This window comes from Bombus huntii, chromosome 8 (genome assembly GCF_024542735.1).
Source record: "Bombus huntii isolate Logan2020A chromosome 8, iyBomHunt1.1, whole genome shotgun sequence".
Lineage (NCBI taxonomy): Eukaryota > Metazoa > Arthropoda > Insecta > Hymenoptera > Apidae > Bombus > Bombus huntii.
In genome coordinates this window covers 12063429-12076485 of record NC_066245.1, presented here as the reverse complement: position 1 = coordinate 12076485, position 13057 = coordinate 12063429, and the positions used below count along the sequence as shown (strand labels likewise).

The following is a 13057-nucleotide window of genomic DNA, read 5'->3' as shown; positions in this document are numbered from 1 at the left end:
ATTTGCAAAAAGGAAAACTATCGCATATTTCGTTTCTCTGTTTTGCATTATAATTGCACTATAACGCAATGTTTTAACGTGATAGTGGAATTTTAACTCTTCGTAGACAGATCGAACGGTTTACGTCGAAGACTAGCTTTTTTTCTGTTTCTAGGCTTTCAAGGAAGCTAAACAAGCTCTGAAATACCTAGAAATATTACTCTTAAACCAAATGTTGAAAAGTTTTTCCACTGAAAATACAAATTCGGAAGAGAAGCATTTGAACGGTTGAAAGTTCGTTTAACGCTGATACTTTTGCCGATGCTGTAATAATCTCTATATATGTGACGTTACTTGATCAGAAAAACCGCTGTAACGCGTAGCTTTATTTGTAAAATGTACGCGATTTGCCTACAGATGGCTACCAAATTCGAGCCAATCGCCTTGTAATATTTTATTTGTCGAATAAATAAAAGTAATCGTAGAAATCGAACGATTTCCTGTAGAGAAATAAAGTAAAACACCGTTAAAGGAGAAAATTACGTTCGATTAAGGTCGATTCTTGTTTTTCTTTTTTTTTTTTTTTTTTCACTCGTTTTCGAATTCCCAGTCGAAGCGGAAAAGGAGGCACGATCTTTCAGGAATACGTGGTTAGATAATCACGCACGTAGGAACTGTGCAATGACATTCCACGAGCAGAAAATCACACGATTGTACTGTTAAAGCGGTTACACGGTGAGAAGCGTTCTGCGGAAGGGATTCGCGGCATTTTTACGGACGTCCCAGCGTGAACGGGAAACCGCTCGCTCGTTAGAAGATCGCGTGGTCACCTGATCGTTTTAGCGTAGCTACGTAGCCGGTTTCGAGATCCTTAGAGGCTTCTCTGTTCTCTTCTTCTCGGATCGGCTGGCTCGCGTTCTCGCTCGAGCGACTTTCGTGTTCCGGGTGGCGGCCACCGGAAGTCCTTTCGACTCGCCTCGGTCCTCTCTATGCTATTCTCCTCACTTTTCCGCGTAACTCGTATTATAGTCCGCCGTAGTAAACACCGCGTTTCATATTCTGTCGATGTTGCGCGGCTGTTTTTTTTTTTTTTTTTTTTTTTTTAGGAAATATACCAACAGCTGTTTATGGATCGCGATACCGTTCGTTCGAATAAAATAGTTAGTTATATGAAATTGATGACCAATACGCATTGTTTAAATAGAACGTCGCTTGCTTAAACGACCCGATTGTTCAGTGACACGTCTGTTTATCATAGCGTGAAATATCTTTGATCGTTTTACTATTTTCGATACACTTGCGAAACATTTAATCCAGGATATTTGAACGGAACTACGCTTGATAACGTTTCCTACTTATATCTTTTTATACGTATTTCCAATTTCTTTCTCTTTATAGAGGCTCAGAAAATTCTTGTCCCATGATTTCCGGTCTTACTGTTAAGTCGGCCACCTGTCGCGTTACTTCTTTTTGATTCTTCTTTCTTTAATTAAGTCAATTTGCAATTCCAACACGTATCGAGTAATGGTCTTGGAAGTTTGTAACACTATCATTTACTATTATCATTATCGTTACTAATACCGTTGTATTTTAATGCGCTACCGTCTCGTGCTACTATTCTACGACATCGTACAAGCGCAGACACGTATGACATCTAAGGCCCTGTTGTCCATTCTTTATAGAGAAGAATGTAGAGACTATGAATATTTCATTCAGTTGCACGAAGGTTATCTAGCAAGAACTGCTTTTAGGTCAATTTTCGATTCTACTGAAATTTCTACATTCTACATACAATCTACATACGATTAATACTCGTACGAACTTATCTTCCATTTTGTTCTATCGTTAAATTTTGGTTTTCGTATCTTTTATCGTACTAGTATTTAGCCACTTTCGTTGTTTGTAGTTCATTTTTTTCACGTTGTTTGAACTTTTTCGTTTATATTTTTTACATTGTTCGTATTTTTATAGATTATTTTAAAGTATGAATTACAACGTGTAGTAGGATATAAAAATCTACGTATATATGGTGTAGTTTGTGTCGCGATGAATTCATCGAAACGACAACTATTTTATTCTTGTTTATTCCTCCTATAAAAGTACATATGCTGTTTCGTTTTATGCCACAGGCTGGTTATATTTATTTCTGGAAACTATTTGTTTTAGTTAACTCGCTCGTAGCTTCGAACATTTCCTGTTCGCAACACGTAGAATATTTTATTTCAAAGAATCGAGATAAAATAGAGTTGGACTCGTTAGAATTCACGAAACAGTCGGATAAAGTACAAAATATATAACTCGGATAAAATGAAAAATATACATACATAATTGTTCTTCGTATTAACAATCGCTCTCAAGGTTTCGCAAATCGATCGACAATCATTTTCTAAGAAACAGTTGCGTTTGAATATTTGTATCTCGATAATCTGCACGAAACTGTTTGCCATTGAAAGTCGTGAGAATCGAACGGAATTCATTGTACGGGAAGTATCGCGACGAGAAACTTTAGTAGAACGTTTCTTCTCGCTGCTGCACGAAAAAAGAAAAGACATTTTCTATCGGCTGGACGGCTTAACGGTAGTGGTCGATCGAACTCTATCGTTCTTTAGTTTAGACAGCAAACCAGTTAGTTTTTTTCGATTGTAAGCGTACACGCTAGCCTTTATCCCGCTACGAATCGTTTATGAGTAACTTTCCTTTTACGATACGCGAATAATACTCCCATTGATGTAGAACGGTTTAACGCGCGTTAACGCGCTTGTCGCACGCTCGCAACGAAATGAAAGTTTTCGTGAAAAATCTCGGTTACGATTAGATTTTCATTTATCGAGTGAAATCTCGATTTCTCACGCGGGGCATAGAATTTTCGTTATGAGGCGAGAATGGCGAGGAAAATTAATTAATTTCTATTGCAAAAACTCTTAGACGGAGATTTCTATGGGAATGTGGAATTCAATTTTATCTTCCTATCTAAAATACCACTCCTAAAATATTTACTGTGTTCGTGCGTAGATGCAAAATTAGATATAGCGAAAGAATTTTCGAATTATACGCGAACGAAGAAAGCGTTATCGAATAGAAAGCTTGTGGCCGATAATGATAATACGCGTTTCTATAAAATTTTTCATACGATGGATAATATTAAATAGAAGTGGAATTACCATACCTCGATCTTTGGCGAGCAACCCACGTATCGTTGCTCGCCCCCACGTATTCGTTCGCGTTGCATTGTTTTCGAGAAGAAAACCATGCGCCGCTTAATATTACGACAATGACGATAAACGTTCCATCTTTTGTACTCTGTAGCTACACGCGGTATAATAAAATTGTGTATTATACTATGCAAATAAGGATATGAAATTTCCGTGCGATGTAAGCACGATAATTAAAAAAAATAAATAAGCACGAAAACGATAAGCAATCGCAACCGAAGCAATTTTAAATATACGTAGAATCGCACATTCAAACTCTAATACGGTGATGGATATAAAGAATTTCGGTTATGGATATAAAGAGATACGCAGTATGAAAGAAATATCGAAATTTGACAAAATGGAGTTACAGATACAATAGATATAATATACGTACGGAGATATTAACAAATATTAGAATATTATAGAATAAAGAAATATTATCGATATAGTAAAACGCTATCATGCAAAATGTAGATGTTACACGATATCGTAATTACAAAATTAAACTATCTTATTTATTATTTATTTATTTTATTTTATTTCGAATCGGTTTTATCGAGGCTTACGCTTAAAATTAGCAGAGTGCAATATCGATGGCGTTTCAAAAATTCATTATGGACGGTAGATGAGATGGAAATCGCGTTATCTACAGAAATTTGAAATCTATCGAAAGCTCGGAGAAGCTAAATCGCCGAGATCTTTCGTTGCTACGTTAATTTTGATGGAGTTGTAAATTAAGTTAACGCTATCACGGTGTACGCGATTCAATGGCACCGTGGAAAAAGACAGGAGCGTTGTTTTCTCACGAACAAAATGAAGTACGTCGTCGTGTCGCAACAATTTTCATTCTGTTTGCCTTTAACGGTCGTAAAAGTGTCGTTAGCGGGTATCATCGTGTCTGGATAACGTTCCACCGTTGTGAGAAACAGAAAGAGAGGAACTCGGGCTCAGAAAGTTTATTATCTGCAGGAAAATTCTCATTTCCGTAAGGAGATTAAACAACGAAGGAAATAAATTCTGCTAGGCTCCCCTATAATTTCACGTTCGACGAGACAAGGTCGAGCAGAGAATAACTCTTGCCCACCACCCTTATCTTTGGCATACTCGTTTTTCTCTTCTTTCGCACCCGCTGCGACTACGCTACCTGCAAATGACTTTATCGCTTAGCAAGCTGACCGTTTTGCCAATTCTCACGAGTAGCATTCGATCCGCGAAATTTTCTTATTCGCTGGATTTATTCGGAATTTTCGTTCTTTGCCAGAGCTCTGGTTTTTCTTGGTTCATTGTCAATGATAATACGTAGCTTCGCGCGATGGGCATAGGAAGTCGCCACTTAACGTCGTTTGTCCTTTTTCATCTCGGAGAATTCTGATACTCGAAGACCTGATACCGAGGAATAACGTGGCAAGTTATATTCTATTCTAGTTATTATATTTGATACGTTAATTGCTTTTTTTCTGCTTTTGCTTTAATACGTACTTTTTAACGATAATAATATCATTGGTTCCTTGGTTATCAAATGTAATAAATTTGTCGTTCTACTTTTACAAGGTTTGTATCTTTTATTCGTAAGGAATTGTTCTTCTTTCCAGCTTTGTCATATAAAAATCGTCATATAAGAATAAGAAAATAAATAAACGAAAATATCGTATACCGTTGCTTGCGATCTTCGTTTTTAGAGAACGTAGTTGTTTTCTCTAAACAAGGAAGCTTTTAACTTGTAACTTACAATACAGGTGGTTGTATAATCAATCGACAAAGGTATGAATTCGACATTCCCAACGATTCTTATTTATGCACATGCAGCGTTCGTAAATGGATGTCGCAACGTATAACGCTGCATTTGTGGGACAATATCGTGGAACGCGATATTACACCATTCGGTCGCAGGAATGTCAACATTAACGTTAATTTTCCTCTGTTCTTCGATTAAAAATTACATAACCTTAAAACTAAATCGTCTTACTAAAATTTCCATTACACGATCAAAAATGTAGTTAATATAACTGTAAGCGGCAAACTAGATGCACGACAATTAGTTAGTACAGGTAAGTAATACGTATGCGATACATGTTTCCACGTTTATCATCAGTTAGATACGTTTAAGAGAGGAGCACTAACGAACAGGAGAGAAGACCTGAATATCCTCTTATATATGCTCTTGTTAGGTGGCCTCGGCTATGGTATTGTGTTAATGGTGAAAGTTGCATCGCTATAGTAAATTTTTGTCGCGATAACCGTTACTAGCTCAACGTCCTTTCGTTTTACGCGGATAATCGTTAATTACTGTTGTATTCGTTGGATCTGTTCTCTTCGTAGAATTCGTCGTTTTAAATAACAACAGTTAATTTGAAATTTCGATTGAAATTTCATTAATTTGTACGTAAAAATCATCGCTTGTAGACGGATTAATTTTTTGACAAAAATTGATATGGCAATCGTTTTTTGTAATGGCAAGTGTATTCAATATTGAAATATTCCTATATTTCCATTGAAAAATACTATATTTGTGATTATATTATTTACTACTAACAATGTTACAATTATTATTTACACGGTAAAAATATTACAAATTATAGATGTTGTAATAAAAATACCAGAGAAAGGTGAGCAGCGTGAAAACTTGTTAATGTGAATTATTAGAAAAAATCGGTCTGAAAAAAAGTAACGTATACAAAATTGCTGACAGTGTACTACGAGAAAACAACGAGGAAAGCAAAGTGATCTTGGTAGCCGTTTTCATCGTTCCCCGACGTAGTTGGCGGTCAAAAGCCGTCACACTTGGTGCATCTTTCGAAACGAATGACATTGAAGAAGCAAGGAATCAGTTTTCTGCGCATGGGATCGATTCGTGGATCCCCTGTAGTTACGGTCCGGTAGTCGACACGGCAGACGAATCGTCGTGAGACCGATTTGTGCATTAATCGCGTGTCGTGTTGCGAATCTGCCTTCTCTACGTCCATCCTTTTACAACGTGTAAATTGTTTCCGTGATAGTACACGCGATCACAAAAGATCGATGGCTTGCCCTCAGTGTCAGATTATTAGAGAATCGCTCGTACATATAGGCCTCGTAAAAGTACCACTCAACTGTAATAAGGTCTTTAGTTTCTGTCAAAGTTTATCTATCTCTCGAACAGATACACTTACGTAGGATAAAATAAAGGATTCAATCGGATCGAATTATGGAATATACGTAAAATAGAAGCTGTAGAATTTCCAAACAGATGCAGAATAAAAATCTAATGAAATAGAATTTAATAGAATCTAATAGAACGAGATGGAATTTACATAGTTATGTCGTTTCTAGGGATCTGCTATTTTTCTGCATTTGAATAGTTTAGTCCGCCTGGCCAGATCGTTGACTCTGTTGTTAAAAGAAACGTTCAAAAATGAAGCTAACGAAAGAAACGTTCTATTCTTGAATTTTCCGAAAATTTCTGAATTTCCTCGTCCACTACTATTTCGCTTCGTCTTTTTTCTCATAGATCGATTATTATTATCATTATTCTTGCTTGAAATTCGATCGTCGAACTTTGCAGATATCCGTACTTTCGGTCTATTTTATACGAATATTGGACGAAGGATAATTCCTCAAAAATATAGATACGCAATATAAATCCAGAAGGATAATTCTTCTGGCTACGTGGTATAACGTCGTGACATTATACGATCCGACTCGAATGTACTCCATTAGCGTGAATATCGTAACAGCAGCACCTCGTTAATTAATTTTGTTCGTTAGACCTGTGCGCGATAAAACGTGTCCGCCGGATGCTTCTGTACGAAATGAGCAGACGCGAGAACGCGACTACATGACTATATATAACTATACTGATCCTAGGAACGAAGGTCAAGCACGTTTGACCTTGCCATTGGATTCATTATTAATACCACCGTTGATGCAGCCACTGCAAATACGCGTTGCGTAATTCACACGCGCATATTGAGTTTATTCCACGCGTCTGCATTACAGTATGTTTGTAGTTACACGTGTAATTTTTCGCTGCTTTTACAGTTGTATAATCTTCTGCGTCGTTTCCGACCATGCGGTAATTTCGAATATTATTTCGAATTTGTGTAACGTTACATGGCATCGAAGGTTAATAAATTCGTTCCATGATCGTGTGATACTTTCGAGCAAATTAATCGAACCGGTTCGTAATAAAATCGACGCTAGTCCGTGTTTGTGCATTTCCAGAAAAGCGAAAGAATATTTGAATATCTTTGAAAGATCTTTAATTCTTGTTCCGTATATTTCGATCCCTTTGAACAAAATATTCATCATGTTACATAATTTTTCTGAGCGTATCTGTAATTATGTAACAGAGGTATATATATATATATATATATATATATATATATATATATATATATATATATCTAACATCGTCGCTAATATTTCCTTTTGCATTTTCACAGCTGATATTATATTTCCAATACGGAACCTAGTCAGCGAAGGGGGTTTCGTTTTTCGACGTACCAATTTTCACCGAATCGCAGATTCTAGATCGTACGTTCTATCGAATTCGTCTATCGAAATTGACACGAAAGAGAAAAAGAACAACGAAGGTAGCGCATCGTGCTGTAACGTTCGGCTACGGTCGATAAAGCGCGTTTATGCCAATACATAAATGAACGAGCACTTTATTTGACTCGTGCTGTGACGAAAAAAATAAAACGTTGTTTCATGGCGCGAAACCATAAATAGAATACAATGAATTCACGATGCTGGAAATAACAGCTATTGTTACAGTATCGGAGAATCGTATAAATCCTACTACGAAAGCGTATATTTCTCACGTTTTCCAATAATAACCGCGTTTACCAACGAAAGATCGTTAATTAATCGCAAGAAGACGAAGGAGTATTGTAAAACCGAACAACTTGGATTCTACGAGAAAATCGAATAATCCGATAAATCGTACGAAAGGAGTAAATATTCTTCGAGTTTTCTCTACGAGGAAATATTTACGCGCTTTCATCGGCAACCGTCTTTGTATTTTCCAATGATCAATCCAGCGTTCCTCCGGCGAACACCATCGATTAACCGTAAAGAAAACAAACGATAGTGCAAATTCTGCGAACGAATCGAACAATCCAATAAATTTTATCAGACGTTTCGTATCACGAAAGAAGCATTTCGATATGAAATTGTCATATATATATATATATATATAACATAAAAATAACTTTCTAATCGTCAATCGTCAGCGTAAGAGACGGGAAATGAGGAAAAATCAACTTATCGTACTTTTCACCTGTGATCAATTGCAAATACGTATTCTTCGTTATCATATTTACGGCAACGTGGATTCAATGTCGCGCTATTGTATTCTCCCCTCGTTTTAATTTTCACATCCGTGTCTCGTGTACGCGGAACACGATCGTCTAATTGTTCCACGACCTAGAACATTGTTTTCGAAGCCGACATACTTGTTGTTAAAGTTGCCGATTTCACCGCGCCATCGCAAAATTCATACGATCGCTTCTTGCTATGTATCGTGAGACGTTTAGAGTTCGCGCAACGAGTTGGTTAAGTGTATCGCGAAACAGCTCGGCGCGAACCAACGATAATTAAAGTGGAAATTATTACGCGAACCGTGCATGACGTCCATTTCTGGACTAGGTTTCTCTCCTACGGGGCAATTGTTCGACGATTAGAAACGCCTGGCGATCGGAGTCGGCGCGGAAGGTCGTAAAACTGGTCGAAGCGGCGATTAGATTAGCTGGTTAGCGAGCGAACCGGCACCCACGCGGCCCTTTGACTGATTTTCAATGATCACGAGGCGTATAGAACGCTGGTCGCGTTGAAAATAATAATTCACCGTTTCGTTTCGTAACCAGTGTGGGTATATCATAGGAAACAGCTTGATATGGTTATTTCATGGAACCGACGGTTTGCCGGATTCTACGGATAGTAACATTGAAATTGATATTCGATTCTCTTCGTTAGCCGATCACGTTCATCAAATACCGCATTTAATATTAAGAAACGTGGCAAGCTTGTCGATGCAGACATAAAAGAATATTTTATTGAAAAGTTGAAGATATAACAAGTGTGGTTCGCAAAATTTGATGGATTGTTTGAACTGCTGATTATTCAATTTCTGCGTGATATTAATGGGATTTTATCGATTTTATCTCCTTACAATTAAGCATCTCTCTCTTTCTCTCTCTGTTCTTTCGAAAGGAGGTAATGAGTTCACAATGTTTGTAGGAGACGTATGATATTAGTTTAACATAATTAATATTTCTCTGTATAATTGGTATTCTTAACCTTTTTTTTTAAATATCCAGGTAGGTTAGAAAAACACAAATTTTTATTCCAATATCAAATGTAAAGATGGTTTTGGTATGGAACTGACAACATTTTGCATTTTAACATTACTCTTCTATGAAACTCGGGAAATACGACTTATCGTATTTTTCACCCGTGACCTTCAATCTATTAGCAATTATCTTTTGCACGAACACTGGTCGTTCTCAACCAATGATAATATTCTCGTTTTTGATACTGAATTTTTGAAATTTTCCATCGAACCGTATGCATCGATGAAACGGTTGAGAATCACTATGCACAATGCGATAGAATACAGAGTGGAAGAATGGCGTTTCCAACGAAACTGATGCAAGTGCGACTCGTTGTATCGAACAGACGGTTTATGAGCAGACTTGAGGGAGAGATAGAGAGAGAGAGAGAGAGAGAGAGAGAGAGAGAGAGAGCGGTGCTAATTATGCACAACATTGATTTCAATGGAAACTTTTTAGATTCGATGAAACATGGTCTTTGATTAATATCAGATTATATGATAATTATTTTGAAATTAGGTATGCTTAAAAATGTATGAATAATTTTCGTAATTTACGAAGTGCGATATAATTTATAGATAGTAATGTGTGTCGGATTGTGTCGATAGTCTACATACATTATTTAATGAAATGGGAAACGGCGAGTCCCCCCAGTTGGAAGAACTCGACACCGATGCAACTCTGATCTCTTGAGACTATGTAGAAACTTCTGATCCGTAGAACTGCAATCAACTACTTCCTACACCCTGGGAATCGTTACTATCGTACACGGAACGACGATTTGATTACGGATATGCAAATTTTTACTCACAAGGTAGTGAGACTGGAATGAAAATGTGTCTTATGTGTCGTAAAGATTCTAATATGTATCTATTTTAATTTCAATATTTTATCTACAAGACTGGAGAAAAAAATCGTCGTTTCGAGAAATCTGCAAGAATTAATTGTAAAAGGGATCTAGGATAAAAGTGTTATAATTACTAAAAAAAATTGTACTATATTTAACAGGAACGATATTGACATTTAGAATAGGACGATCTTAGCCATTTTTTGTTTTTTATTTATGGACGTAAATATTATACACGTAAATATTTGATCGGAGATCCTCAGAACCAGTGGGAATTATCTATAACGTAAAGGAAACAACATTTTCTCACCGTTACGTGATTGAGTATAATAATTTTCTACTGCAATTAGACCTTACAGTTCGTTGTTAAATAAATAGAAACTAGTCTATCTACAATCGTAAATGAATGCTTATTGATTGTAGGAATTTTTTAAACAGACTCAAATGACATCAAGGAATTGAATTAAAAAACGAACGTTTCCTTAATTCCTTGGACAAATTGCGCGCTAGTAATGGCAATAATCGCCATAATTAACGATCAAAGTTTTCGATTCTCTTACAAATTATTTCCACGATAGTCGTTTGAATTTTCAGACTTAAGACATTATACATCTTTGGCGAGAAATTGGCTCGGCGGTTTCCTTAAGTTCATTTGGAAATGACGGGCTTGATAATTAGTGAGAAAACGTAATCCGAACGCTTCTAACTTTCGGGGACTGACGGCGGTGGTGGTGGTGGAGTGGACGACGAGATCTGGTCTTCGGGAACGCCGCCGAAGCGGAAAAGACGTTAATACGAATTGCAAGGAACGCGTGTTGAACGTTTCTTGCCCCAGTTACTCGATTTTTTCACACGTCGTGTGCGAATACGCGAGCGCGAGTCACAATGCCGTGACAAATTGCATTTTTGTTCGCGCGCCCTGACGAGCTTACGATTTTCGAGAGGAAAGCGAACCAGGCCGCGAGCACACGAACCATTCGGCAATCTAATATGTTAAGCATACGTTTCGAAACATTCGCGTAAACTTGAGAATTAGTTCGCTTCTTCCAAGTTATTGATTCGTATCGGCGTTATTTCGTAACAAAATTCCAAGTTGACAAATCGAATGGGTCGTTCGAAGTTCTCGAATGATCCTTGTTAGGTTCCACGAGCATCTCGATCAGTTTTCAAGAAAATAGAGAAAGACAAAGATCTTACGTAACGTTTTGCTCGCCTTCTTATCCTTACTTGCCTGAACAGTTACTTTTTTCTTTCTTATTTTTTGTTCATCAAACTACTAATTGGGATTTACTTATCGAATTAATCATTTGGATATTTATTCGATTATTTCGTTCAATTAAACGTAATTTAATTGAATTAACTAACGAATCGACGTTGAATGTCTGCGTGGAGTTTTGTCAATTTCGCTATACGATAAGAACGTTTCGTCGATGTATCTAGAATATTTGTAATACTTTTGCGTGATTGGTGATCGTAGGGGGAAGAGAAAGTTTCCTGTCATCTTAACGAGATCAATACTGCTACGACTCGAGGATCTTTGACAATTATTAGTGATTGTTTAATAACGAAGATGTCATACGCTTCGGTAAAACACAAGTCAACAAAGTAGAATAGCAAGGGAGAGATTAACGGTGAGATACCAAAGGAACTGTGTCTTTCTATAATTTCCGTGTTGCATGTTCGGCACTTTAGACCTTTCTGAGTAAATGTTAATAGAAATCTTATTTTACATTTTTACGTTATTCGTATAAAATGTAATAAAATTAATCTATAAAGATGTACGCGGCAATTTGTTCCAAAGGATGCGAATTAAATATTGGTATAACAGCATCTTTTTCTGTTTCTTATATCTTACCATGTTAAACGTCGAAACCATGTTGTACGTGAAACTTTTGCGAAAAGAAAATAGAACGGATAGAAAATAGAACACTACGAGCCAATTTTCGTTTAAAGTTATCAACGCTCCAGATTTACACCTCGATGAAACGCCTCGCTGTCACCTATCATGTTTCTAAATGTAACACCGAATGAGAACGCTAAAACCGTCCGCAAAATATTCACGGGAACATGGCCTAATAAATTATCCATCCATCATTTTCTCGACTCGAACCGCACCCTGTCTTCCGCAATTTTTAATCCGCCACCATTCATCGGTCACGTAGCAAAGCAATAACAGCGAAAACCATATTTCGTCCTGTGAAATATTATACGATACATCCTTCAAAATTCGCCGGTATTAAACGCAATGCCCTCCTATCGATGATCTTGTATCAAGCGTGAAGCAATTACATACTATCGAGTAGAGATTACATAAAAAATTATATAACAATACGCATAAATTAGATTAAAAAGAATTAGATTAAAAAGAATATCACACATACTACAATATTACCTACTATATATACCAAATCTCAAAATTCTTTACATAAATTAGATTTCCTTAAATTATAAATTCTATAAAAATAGGAATTAACCAGGACAAAGTTGACCGGTATAGTTTCTATATGGTTTATATCTGAATCCGCTTTCAAGAAAGGCGATCTTTAAATTTTAAACGTTAGCGCATCACTGCACATTTTTGCCATTAAATGATAACATCGATTTCCATTCGACGAAGCAGGATAGATTTTCCACTTTTGTTCTAGCAACTTCCGAAAGAATGAAAATGAACATGGCAGAAGAAAAGCAAACGCACGCAGTGTATAGGTCAACTTTATGGGCCGTTT

At 36.7% G+C, this 13057-nt stretch overlaps 1 protein-coding gene across 1 annotated transcript in view; it reads left to right on the top strand.

The window, feature by feature from the left end:
- Positions 1-13057, top strand: part of LOC126868983 (uncharacterized) — a 54976-nt gene that overhangs the window by 22329 nt on the left and 19590 nt on the right. The gene's annotated exons all lie outside the window — the stretch shown is intronic.